The sequence below is a fragment of the Opisthocomus hoazin genome, chromosome 19 (genome assembly GCF_030867145.1).
Source record: "Opisthocomus hoazin isolate bOpiHoa1 chromosome 19, bOpiHoa1.hap1, whole genome shotgun sequence".
Classification (NCBI taxonomy): Eukaryota; Metazoa; Chordata; class Aves; order Opisthocomiformes; family Opisthocomidae; genus Opisthocomus; species Opisthocomus hoazin.
In genome coordinates this window covers 16738065-16751412 of record NC_134432.1, presented here as the reverse complement: position 1 = coordinate 16751412, position 13348 = coordinate 16738065, and the positions used below count along the sequence as shown (strand labels likewise).

General features: G+C 39.0%; 1 protein-coding gene across 6 annotated transcripts in view; it reads left to right on the top strand.

Annotated features, from left to right (window-relative positions):
* DENND1A (DENN domain containing 1A) overlaps positions 1 to 13348 on the top strand; it is a 214664-nt gene that overhangs the window by 151089 nt on the left and 50227 nt on the right. The gene's annotated exons all lie outside the window — the stretch shown is intronic.

Here is a 13348-nt window from a genome sequence, read left to right as displayed (position 1 = left end):
TACTGAGGAAGTTTGTATTGGTTTGGGGGGAAATTGGAGAGATACTTGTGAGAGGCCTCTGTCTGGGTTTATTTAATACACAAGCAACAGCAGACTCAGTAAATTTCTTGGGATTAAGATCTCAGTCTGATAGAGTCTGAAGGGAAAAACAGCGTTCAGGCTTTCTGCCTTCCTTGTCTTTCCTGAACATCTGCTTATGACTGCATTGGAGCCAGACCACCAGGTAGATGGACTTTCCACGTGATCAGTTGTGGCCCTTGTGTTCCAAAATTGTGGTTTGCAACTCCTCTCATCACTTTTTTTTTGCTTTATCCTATTTTTGGCTATCAACCACTGGAAGGGAGATGTTGCTAAAGAATTATGTAACTTGTCATAAAGTAAGAAAGAAAAAGCAAGAACTGGTTTCGGATGCTGAGTACTTGCTCATCTTTCTGGTTTTGCAAGGCATTTTTCTTTTCACTCCTTGAACATTTCAGTTATTAAATAGAAATAGAGGAAACTGAGGTGTTTGTTCCGTTCCAGTGACAACAAGGGTCAGCTAAATATGCTGATTTAATCATATTTGCAGTCTGGTGAGCTGTACAGAATTGCAGTTTAGTTCCTTGGTCAGTATGAAAATGCACCCTTTAAAATGTACCGGTTTTAATAACTCAAGAGTTATAACTAAGGTGCTTGAGAGGTTTTGCTTTAGTGTTCATTCAAGAGTAGTTCAAGGATCTACAAGCCATTTCATCAGGCAGTAAAATAACTGCAGTAGAGAAAATACTCTATTTCTTGTTGAATTTGAGTTGAGTCTAACATTTTTTGATTCAAATCTGTTGCTGCAGTTGCAGGATAAAAAGGACAGTAGCAGGTTGCCAGTAAAGGGTCTGTTCTGCCTGACCAACTCAAAAATTCATGTTGAGGTGCTGGAATAGTTTGCCATTCTTGCAATTCATTTCACAAAACAAGTTCCGCACTGAGCTCTGCTTTCATGTATTCTCTCTCCATGGAAATTACGTCCTTTTTCTCATTTCAAATTAGATAAGTACAATGAAATCCTTATTTTACATATTTATTAACAAGGCTTTCATCCCTGTGGTATTGTAACTATCCTCACTACTTTATGCAAGAAAATTACAAGAACTCACAAACCTGTAGGAGGTTTATGTGATCACTCTTTTTCAAGCATTATTGCTCATATCTGTATTCTTCTTGCATGTTGCTCCACCAGCCATTATTTACTGGCCTTCCTTTCCATACACTGTTGATGGCATTGATTTTTATTTTTTTAATTCTGAAACAAATCGCATTATAGGCCCATGCCAAGTTGAAATCTCTTTGGATATCAATTGTTAGAAAATTGATGAGTGAAGAAATTATGTCAACTCCACTGTCTGGCATGTGGAGGGTTAAGGGCATTTTTAGCCTCACCAAAAAGTATTTGGACAGGTACTCAGGTGCTGGAAATTTTCTTAGCAACATCAGTCACCTAGGAACATGATCATCTGCTGTTCTGGGGTAGAGATTACAGAGCTTAATGATTAGCTACTATAAGCTGCAGCTGATGCCAGACTCTACCCCCTTTACACCTAATTAGCCTCATTAATGAGCTCTTCTGCTCTCCACAGAGAGGGTTTCCTCCTTGGAATAGGAGGCAAAAATACTTTACCCAGGTAGATGTGCTGAAACCTTTAATTATTGCCCACACCTGCAAAGCCTTGAGTCTCTGACAGCAATATTGCTTAGCTGAAATTGTGCTTATTTACAGTGACCACAGTACAGAGTGTTAACTATCTAGCACCTTAGGAATAGTTTTAAAGCTTTGGAAGTACTTGTGTAGGGTGCAAATCTAAGCACTCAAAGATTTTATGCTTAAGAAAGTTGGATGTGTTGTGAGGGGTTTATTATGTATGTGACAAAAATGTTTTTAGAAGTTCCTGATTGTTTTGTTGAATGCTGAAAAATGAATTTAAATTGCTGTTGAATGTCAAATATCGCATTACCAGAGCTAAAAACACTGTTAGGCAAGTTTCATTCTTTAAATGAGCAACTTTTGCATTTGCAACAATGTAGATTTGTACTGCTAAAACTAAAATGTGGAAAAATACGCATGTGGTAATCAATATAGCAGACAGTAACTAAGCTAATGAAGTGTTCTGGTGTGATTCTTAACTGTAGCAATTATTGGTAAATACTACATTCTAGTGTATAAATTTCGATAACATTGAATTTGTTTTATTGTTTATTTGTTTTGGTGCTAAAATAGCTATGTAACATTTTTGCATGTGCATTTGGGTCAAAGCGATGATGCCCATGTGGAGCAAATGTGTATGTACATACATCAAATGAGCTCGAAAGGCAGCTCAGGTTAGTGCTTATTCTAGTCTTTAACAGCGAAAGTTGAAAATGCTGATTTCTCAGCACAAATACTTTGTTGGTTGTGTGGTAACTCTTTCCACAGTAGCCTGCTTTCTTGAGGTTTCAGCGGCAGATGCCTGCCGTGAAAATACCTAGCATCCCCGAAGCAGATACTCCGTGGCACTGGAAAGAACTGAGTCCGGTCCCGCAGAGTAGTCGGCTTTCTGGAAGATGAAGTAAGCAGGCACCAAGTCTTTTACTGTGCTTCGTGCTTACTCACCTGGTTTTCTTGGCTTCTGGCCTGTCATTGCAGAGAAAATCTTGGGCTGTAGGATGCTCAGAGTCTGCAGACAACTGTTGTGGTTCTTTCTGAGGGAGTTTGAGCCAAGGAATTTTTTTTTTCCCCTGGAAATTAGTCTTCTAAGATGAATAGAAGATCGTGTGCCTCCTGCAAGACGTGTTCAATGCCTGTGTAGAGTGACAGGGCTTCCAACCAAAATTAGGAGATTGTTACATTTTAGGCAACTTTGTTTCCCTTGGAGATGTTCTTAGAAGGCTGAGCTAATTTGAACTAAAGCATTAAAGTTAAAAAGCAATTTGGAACAGAAAACATGTATTCATACAGTTAAAAGAATATTAAGAATCTGAAAATAGGGTCTCAAAGCTGTGAGGTCACTGCAATAATAGACGTCATTATTAGCAATTCTTATGAATATGTAGCGCAAATTTTTACTTTATTAATAATTGAAACAGCATCAAGCCTCACCAGCCAAGATGTAATAATGCACTGTGTGAATCACAGAAATTCATGTGCATTTTCCCAGGAATGCGATTTGAATTGAATGCCAAAATAAAGCATCAAAATGAGTGATTTTTCAAATATTTGGATAATGTTTTGTCAATTGGTAGTGCTCCTTATAACTATTACATAAGTGGGATGGAAGTTTGTAGAGTCCTCTATTGAAATCTTGGCAGGCTTGGTTCTGTTTCCTAGGTGAGAAAACCTGAGGATCCAGGGCAGACGAGAAGGACTTTCACAAGATAAAAATTATCATTGAGGGCATGTGGGTCTGGAGGGGAGCAGAGCTGGCGGTTTTGGCCCAGCAAATATCTGCCCATCTGCTCTCTGTCAGAACACGTTAGAAGTGCATCTGGAGCCGTGCCCCAGAGTTTCAGCTCGGAGCGGGTCATGTGCTTGTCTCCACGACAACTCAAGGAGCTGTGTAAACTGCTGCGCTCGGAGCCAGATGCTTCTCTGCACATGTGGTCTAATTAGATGGCATTTTTCCGCCCTCGCAAAAGAGTTCAGAAATTTTGCATGGTTTCCATGTCAAAAATGTGTAGCTGATATAATGGGACTTGGGAGGAGTCATGTGGCCAAGCACTAAATAATTACACTTGCTGCAAAGCTCAGCTTCGGTGTGTGTGAGCCGTAGGTTTGCAGGAATGCAGAACAATTTCCCTTCGGTTGCTTCATCGTGGATTCAGCAAAACCTGTGGGGGAAGTGGTGAAAGGAAAAACCTGCTTTTTTTTTTTTTTTTTTTTTATGCTTACACTGGATGCAACTTTCCCGTTATGAATATACCAGGAAGGAACTGGGAGACTGGGGCAGATTATGTGTCTTGCAATAAATGCTCGCAAGACACCGCATCCTCAGTCTCTCAAAGGCAAGACCTCTTTTTTTTTTTTTTTTTTTTTAACGGATTTGAATAAAAATTGCAAGAAGTGAGATGCTGTAGAGGAGAGCCTGTAGAGAAAATAAAATCAAACCTAACGTATGAAAAATGATACTTTCTAATGTGGCAGGATCCTCAACCAGTTGTGAGATGAGGAAAGGGCTTCATTTAGTGCCAGTGATCAATGAGCTCTGTTAAAAGTAGTTGACGTGTACCACAGTTTTTTTGATTATACCAATGTGGCAATTTCTGTGTCTTGCCTTCTCATGTGGTAAAATCTGAGTCTCTTTCTGACAAACAAAGAGTGAATAAATGGTAAAAGGAGAATGAAGAGTTCTCATTTATTTTAAAAGGGAAATGCTTTATTTTGCTATTTTCCACCTGTGAGGAGAAGCATCTTGAGTGGTTGTGGACTTGGTTTCTTAGTGCTTTCCCAAAAGTTGTTTGGGCAGACGTAGAATGTACTAATGCTCTGTAACGAGCAGGGTAGAGGCAAGTGTCTTTGGTGTGGCAAGTTCCAGTTGTTCCCGGGAATGGATGCTGTTGCATCTCAGAGAGTCTAGTGACATAAGTTACTGATTTACAATCTCACATATAGGATAAATAAACGTAGCAAGGCCATGTATGTATGCATTTATATAGCAATCATTGACCACTTAGGTTTCCCCAGAGACCGTTACGTGACCCGAACAGAAAGGAACGAAACTTCTTTCCACTGTTCCTCATCCGGTGCCTTTGATTACCTCTCTCAGGGGACACGACAAATTCCTGCTCTGAAGTGGCTTCATTTCTAGCTGTGTTTTTGCATGGCAATGGTTGAGGCTTCCACACCAAATTAGTGAGTGGCAGAACACGACGACAAATCAAACCTCAGTGAATTCTATCACAGTATTAGCATTTACTTTGCCAGACTTTATATGAAAGAGGTGGCATTGCATATCTGTATCTACCAGAGACTAAATGTCTCTAACTCAGTGAAAATTTCAAGTTGAATTCCCTTATATCTATTTTATTTAGAGATGGGGTTTTTGTTACTTAGCTAAGAGAGTGGGATTTTATGACCTACCTTGATGGCTAAAGCTTCTCTCACATTGCTTTAGTGGAGTTAAAAACAGTTTATTCCCCTTCTGTATCTATATTAGCATCTAAATATGTTCACATATTTCGATCTTGAAGATAGCTGTTTTATTTAGTATGGTTTTGGGGATCATGATACAAAGGAGTCATATACATCTTGCACAAACCTATATTTTTGACATATTTGCTTGGGTGAATCCTGGAGGCATTGTTGATTTGAATGAGTTTTGGCTTTTTACATGTGCCTAAAAAATGAAAACAAAGCAAAATATTAATGTTTGTGACACTTCAAGCATATTGGTCATTTCTAAATCTTGGTCAATCATTTATTGATTTTGCAGAGATTTTTTTTTTCCTAATTTAACAAAATATTTTGCATTCTATTAAGTTTTAATAAATGAAACAAAATCTTGTCATTTATCTCATAGGAAATACTTTGTGTAGATTGTGTTTCCAAGCACACTTTTATATTTTGTCATAGTATAAAATAAATCACATAAAGAACTGCACTGTAATTTTTCTCCTTTTTTGTATTGTCACTAACGTTCCACAATAGTTAAAATAGAAAAAGGCCTTTTTATTATAGGGAACCTGAATTGGTAGCTGCTTTGCATGCAGAACATACTAGCTTCAATGGGAGTATTGCTCATGGAATGATTGCAGAACCGGGCCCTGAAATTACCTTGCCAGCTAATGATAAAATCGCATGCAGGCCACAGGGGTTTTTGTGGAATAAATATAAGAGTGGAACAATATACAGTACACATTATACCAGTAATTTAAAGCATATTCAGGACAAAGAGAGAGTTCCTAGTGCAGGCAGCATCATAGAGATTTGCTGTATCTGATAAAGATTAGGTTTCTCAGCTCATAATACCATACTATTACTCTTCTTTTGTTAGTCTTTCAACACCTACACTCGTGCATTGACACAATATCAAGTAGGAAGAGGAAGAATAGCCTTGTATTTAAGGTACTGAACGGGGATTAAAGAAATTTCGGTTCTTTTCCCTGGCTCTGCCAGAGACTTTTGTGACCGTGTACAAGTTACTTATTATTTTCATGCCTCTATTCTTGATCTGTGAAATGGTGATATTTTTTTTTCTTTTTTTCTTTTTTTTTTTTCTTTCTTCCCCCATCCCTAAATGCTTTCTTGCTAGCTTCTTTGCACTTTATCTTCCAGGTTTGTTGCTCGAGTTCTAGAGACACGAGGCTGTATCAGTTGCTTAGGGACAGAAAACGGCTGACTGATGTAGGTGATGCAGAAATCAGGGCAGGCAGTGGCTAGAATTAGCCATATAAACACTATGAAAGATGACTTGCTCTATTACAGTAATGTGTTTCATTATTTCTGAATAGGAGTGTGTGTCATGTTATTTGGTCTAACATGAAAATGCCAGGTATCCTAATAAACTAAAAGGGTTTGAAAGGAGAAGCAAAAACATTGCTATGTGATGTAAATTTTTTCCAGGTACACATTTTTTGTTAGTTTCATCTTTCATTTGAAGTTGTTTTTGTGCAAAGTTTGTCAGATTCTGTAATGGCATTGGATGTTGTCATCTGAAATAATGTGTAAAAGGGTGTTGTTGAACTTTCACTGAATCTGTCAGTATCTGAGCTGGATTTCTTAAAAAGTTTTAATGCAAATAAATATTAGTCTGTATTTTTTCTACAAAAGTTTCATAGTAATTTTAATACACCTAAGGTTTTTTGATCTGAAGACGCTTTGGATGTTGTAGAGTTGATTACAGCTTAATAATGCATTGCATTATAATAACAGGTTTATTGCTCGGGTTCTGAAAGAAGCACAGCCACAGAGTTCTAATTACAGTGTTAAAGAAGATTATGATGAAATCTGAATGTCTCTGTGTTATAATTTCACATTTAAAGTTGCGTTGTGTGTTTAATGATACCTTCAGTGGTTGTAGGAAACAGATATATGTCCTTTCTGAGGATGCTTTACTTTTATTTGGGTTTTGGTCAGGACTATATTTGTTGATACGAGTATAGTTTTCTCCCTGCAGTCTAACTCACAGCTCCAGTTGATATCTAGTTTTATAGAGGGAGTTGTGTAATAGTTTTAAGAATGCTCACAAGGTAAAATTTTGACATTTATTAATTTGCAGTATCTACAGGAGAAAACTGTGTTATGGCCAGTAACCACAAACAACTCTACATTTTTACAAGCTTTTTCCTGTTCTCTTTTGTTAGTGTGAGGTGTGTTCTATGTCTTCGTAATACAGTCAGAAAAAACATTTCTGTGACTATTTAGTCATGTCCAAGTTAGGAGTTTGGGGAGGCATGTTGTTTAAGTTTTGTGCACTGCAGAACATGACTGTCTCACCTCGTGTGATTTGTATGTCAAGAAATGTTTTGTGAAAGAAAGCTCCCCAGCTCTTGCGAGGGTGATGCCTGTGTAGCGGAATAGAGCTCGCTCTGTGTGCGTATGCGCATGGCCCACAGCACAGGTAGAAGCTAAGTTTTGACACATGACATCTTGAAGGGGACGTTGATGTGATTGTTGTAGTTGGTGTCAGTGATTCGACTAACTTCAAATCACCGGTACCCCTTTTATTGCTCCTTCAGTGGTATTATTACAGCTGATTACAGGAGTTATCAGACCACATGCAGAAGAATGACAGCTGTCAGAAATTTCAGTTCACCAGCAATTTGAAGGGCTAAGAATTTAGAGAAATAGCCTGTTCTGCTTGATGCTGTAAATCTTATAAGAAGTGTCTAGAAAAAGTATAGATACTGTAAATCTATTTTTAAAAAAAATGGTAGGGATATTCACTCTTGATGTATCTCTACCAGAGATTATATACCCTAGTGAGGAACATGGAAAAAAGTCTGAAATTGGACTGGTAATGGAAATGGGCATTTACGTGAGACAGTGTTTGGACAGTACAGTCTGCGTTGGTAAATACATGTTTTTTGAATGCTTTTCAAGATTACACTTAGCAATACTAATTTATCAGAACAGGTAGTCTCTTCCTGAACAGAGTCTTAATTTAGCTTTCTTTAGAAGAAGTGTGGTCAAATCTCTGAGCACATGATTTCTTTGTTCCTGAGCAGCATCTTGAAATGCTAATAAAGCTCTGGTATCATTTGCTTAATGCAGAGTATTTGATCTGTGCTTTCTTGATTCCATTATGACTGAGGCAGATGCAAAGAGCTTTCTTGTGCTGAACGTATGTAATAGTTACGGGGAGGTTATTTGTCGTTGCGATTGCAATCGGAATGAGCCAATGTCCTATCAGGTGTCTGTTACCAATTTCAGATTTCCTTTATGGAATCCCGCTGTCTGACTTCAGCTATGATAAGCTAATCTTTCCTTGACATTGTAATCACAATTCTTGAAGGGTCTGCAGAGCAGTTGCTTGCCTTTGGTTGCTGTTGTGTCTGACATTGACATATATATCTAGATCAGCAAGATCACTCTCCTATCTTAGTTTCATTGTAATTCTGGATTGAATTAAGGGTGATGATTCCTGGAATATCCAACTAGGCTTTACTTTGTCATTTGCAACGCAACCAGTTTTAGTAAAGGATGTGGTTATTTGCAACATCTAGGTGGTAATAAAACAGCGATATATGGTTGTCTTGCATGTCATTGTTCTTGCCGTAGATTTGGGGTTTTGCTGCATAGTATACTGACATTAGACTTCCAGCTTGTAGACTGTCAGATTGTCATCTTGTTCTGCGCCTTTAAATTCCACCCACAGTTTTTCATTTCGTGGCTGGTTTACAGAGCAGCTCTAATGGCTTGCGTATTTATTAGAGAGGCTTTGAAAGCACACCTACATGGTTTAAAGGCATGCATACAGCAGCACAAAATTCATTACCCTGCACCACATGCTGACCGTGATAATGCAGAAGAGATTACATATATCTTCCATAGCATAACTTTCAGAGTTGTCCAAACAAAGTCTTCAGGTGTGAGTTGTTACGGTGGGGGGTTTTTTAACCCTTAGAATCAAGCTTAGTGAAATCTTTGCTTGTGCAAGACACTCTCACTGTTGACCTAATTTGAACCCTGTCTTTATTATCTTAACGTTTCCTACAGCAGCCACACGCTGGCTTTAAAGCCCTGTTACCCAGATGCACACTTCGGTGTCTTGTCTCTTGCGGGAGTGGGAACACTTAGACTTCCATGCGTTATCTTAGCACCTGTGTGTCTTTCCAGACGTAGCATTTGTGTTTACCTCTGTTCCTTCCTCGAAATCCTTCTCTAATCTGTGCTGTTTTCTGTCTACATACATTTATAGTTCTTTATATTCACTGTGAAAGTTACTGCCATAACTAGTTAGCTGGCCTGTCTGAGGGTATGGTAAGTCAGGCAATTCAGATACGATACTTCTCTCACTGTCTGCACGATGTCCTGTAGCCTCTTCTGAAAGAAAGTTTGTCTTTCTGAGGAAAAGTGATTTCCTTGAAAGATGGGGGATCATGGTTAATTTTTTTACAGTGTAGCTAATCAAAATCAGACTTTATGTTCCAGTTTGCATTATGGCTTCTTAAAATGCAGCAGCGGCTTTCGTGAAACTCTGCAGCAGTCTGAAATGAGTCCTAGACTTCTTTCATTTTTCACTTGCTGCCCGAAGTAGTTTTAAACATTATTTTAGAATGTAACAGAATTCCAATTTAAAAATAAGGCTGGCAACAGATCAGATGTGGGCTGAAACTTTTCAGCTTTTTAAGGGGTCGTGAGGTAGCAGCACTGCCCTGATGAACTTCCTTATGCCATCTGAGTATAAAATATTCATATAAAAGGAGATTTGCAAGGGCATAAAGGAAAGGCACCTGTTTTTTCAATGCATCAGAGAGTCTTAAATCTTAGTCTTATATTCTACAGTTACTTCTCTTGTGTTAAGATTGCAGATTAGATGTCTTTGAAATGTGTAAATTTTTGTTTTTAAAAAAAAATAATTTTGTGATCGAATCTTGAAATATATGTGGATTGTCTAATATTACAGATAATACCAGATTCCTCACAGAGTCATATTGTGCACACATGTAGAGCATTTGCAGCGCTGCGTCTTAGCCTCTGTTATGCATTTGTAGTTGGAGAGGGGAATAGAGGGTATTTAAGGTGTTCATGAATCAAGGCCAAAATTCTAATTGTTGGAAGCAGCAAGATTTGGAGTAGATTTTTTTTTTTTTTTGAGTAGTTTATCAGGACAAGTCAGTGTAATTGTTTTACATGTGAGCAAGACCATTCATTTCACAAAATACCTGCAGTTCGTAGCATGTCCCCTCATGTATAATGTCATCTGTCAGTAAAAGCAGAGTTGATTAGCTTTATAATTTACAGTTAACTAAATCTGTCAAGAAAATGGTCTTACTGTCCAGCTTGTCTTTTTGTAATGAAGCCATGGAGGGGGGTTAGCAACAGTGTGTTCACCCTTCTGGAGGTCATGGAGGATGGAAGGTACTAATGCATTCTAAGCTGAAAAGCTCACGCTTGACCTTGATGATTAAAGTTTTTCCTATCATCTAGCAGCAGTTGAGCCTGGATTGTCTCTTACGAAGTCAAAAGGTCTAATCAACTTAATGAACAAACTCAATCATTAGTACTTTGGGGAAGGAAGTATGTTAATGCTATAATAATACCGAGCTCCCCCAGCTGCAGTGGGTGTGTGTGTAGGAATGGTGCGTACCTTGGTTGTAAGAGGAGAAGCTGGGGCCGTTGTGCTGGATGTGCAGTGAAGCAGAGGTAGCTTCTGTTTGGCAGGGCGTAGTTCTGCCCAGTGTTCGTACTCTTCTCTGGCCGTGGGAGAAACATTGGGTTCTTGTAGATTATAGGAAGGGTTGCTTGTTTCCTTTAAAGTGTTTTGTGAGTGGGGGTTAAATGAAAGCTAAACCTTGCTCTGGGTGTACAGCTTCTCTGATTGTGGACTTTGCTTCATGTATTTCTCCCAGCTCTTTTCACATTTATATCTATCCAGATTGTGTCTATGTCAGGCAAATAATTTTCAGGCGTCCTTTGTAACGTTCTGGTAGCTGAATTTGATGGGAAAGCCTTTTTCGTGCTGGTCAGGTAGACATTACATCCGCTTGTTTGTTGTACTGTTCCCTGGGCCTCGCTTGGAAAGTGTCTGTCACTACAGCTTCTGTAGTAACAGACACATTGGCAGATTTTCTCTTACTGACTGTAGTGCTACGTAGTATCCTGACTTTTCCTTCCTGGTACCTGTGGGATTGCAATAGCTGAATATAATATATATTAAGTTCTTGCATGGGGAGCTTGTATTAGTCCAAACTGTCAGTCCCATCTCAAAATCAACGAATGGCTTTTTCCATTTGCCAAGTTACCCCTTGCTCGAAGTCTTGTTGGGACACTTCCCTGTCATGCAGAAGTTCTGTCCTTTTCTGATACCTACTAACAGGAGTGCATGATCAGCATTAAAACCTTTCAGACAGTGCATACCTTAATTTTTGAGACAGAACCTTTGTCGTGGCAGTAGTCAATGTGTCATGGACACCATCACCAGTGTCTTTTATACAAAGCACATACCAGCCAGAGCTGTTTTGCCAGACATTTTTTCTTTGCTTCCTTTGAAAAGAAGTGTCTTACGAGTCTTTATCGTGATGAGAGCAAAGCCATTGGGGGGGAGAATGTTTTTTCATACTCATGCTTTTTGCCTGGAAAGATCATAGTGATTTTGGTTTTCCCTGTAATACCTGCTAGAGTAAATCAAAGATAGGTTATTATCTTTAAAATTAATTATCCTGAAACTGGAGTTGTCACATAAGAAACCTGCATTCTGTTACAAAACCATGGAAATTTATTGGCCCAAGGAAAGGGTGAGAGACACTATCCCAAAAGAGTGACTTCTTCCCTCTGTGAAAGAGCCCCATCCTGTGCTTAGACAGCCACTTGCAGCTGATCCTTTTCCTCGTGTTAAGAACAGTCTGTGAGCTCTGGCATTTGCTGACCTCTGGGGCAGAGGTGAGGTACGTGGTGTATCATCTTGGGGATTCTGGTTGTCCAGTTCATTGGGGGCCACTGGCTGTCCAAGTCATTTTATTACTGCGGTCTGATTATCTGAAGCCAAGTAGTTCCTTCACTTTCCTCATAAATTGCGTTAAGAACTGGTACAACTGTTTGCCCCATCTGGTTACGATGGCGAGGTCAGTGGTGTCAAAGGACAGGCGGTCAGCAGCGGGTGTCAGCCGTCGGGATGGTCAGCTCTGCGGTGGTGCCAGACCTCAGCAGGAGATGTGTCAGTGAGCAATTCAGTTGACTGTGACCTCGGGGGGAAAAAAAGTGAATGCCTATGGATGTTAAAAAATGTGGGTGCCATCACAGTTTGCCCAACAGAATTTTAAGGATTTAGTATCCCTTTAGTGCAGATCAGGTGTTAGAAGCCCTGGGGCCACATGGTGGCTTCCAACATAAATTAGTGGGGAAAAACCAGTGTGCTCAAGCGATGCTGTGGCGTGGGGATTTTATGAACAGAGTCATTTTAGTGGCCTTGTTGTCCTGAATTTACACAGCCTATGGTAAACGAGATAGCTAAGACACAGAGCTTTCAGAAACGGAGTGGTGCCACCTTCTAAAGGGGGTGCTTTGAGGTTTTTTGCTATCGAAGGTTGATTTTAAACACTCAACAGATGAAGAATCCAAATATATTTGAATATGAGTATGAAAAAGCCTCCATATCAATTACACATCAGTATAATTTTACCATTCTTTCTTACTTTCTTGTTTTTAATTCAGTAAATATATTTGCTTGCTATGTTGAGGATTTGTAGATTTAAGAGTGGAGGAAATTTGTGCCCTTATGGCAGATGCGCAGCAGACTTCAGCATTAACATAACTCATTAAAATAAGATAAAAGTAGAGCTGCAAAACAATTTCTTTTTCCAACAAGGTTGTGAAATAGGGAAATTTCACTCATTCAGTATATGAAAGTCGAATCTTTCTGAACTGTGGAGAGAGCAGAGTAGACATTGCTGACTTGTTTGTGCAGGTTAACTGGCTGCGTCTACTGAGGCAGGTAAGCAGAATATGCAAAATTCAGATGACTGTGTGTCATATTTTGGGGATGTTGAGTAAAATTACCTTTTTGGATAGTGAAAGTTCCTTCACCAGCATTAGCAAAATGTGCATAAAGCAAACGTGTTTTATTTTGATGATAAGCAATTTGCCAGTTTCCACCCTGCTTCTCAGTCGCGTGATTGAAACCTGGAAATAAACTACAGTTTACTCAATGTTACGTAAGGCCTACTTTATTTATCGATTTATTTT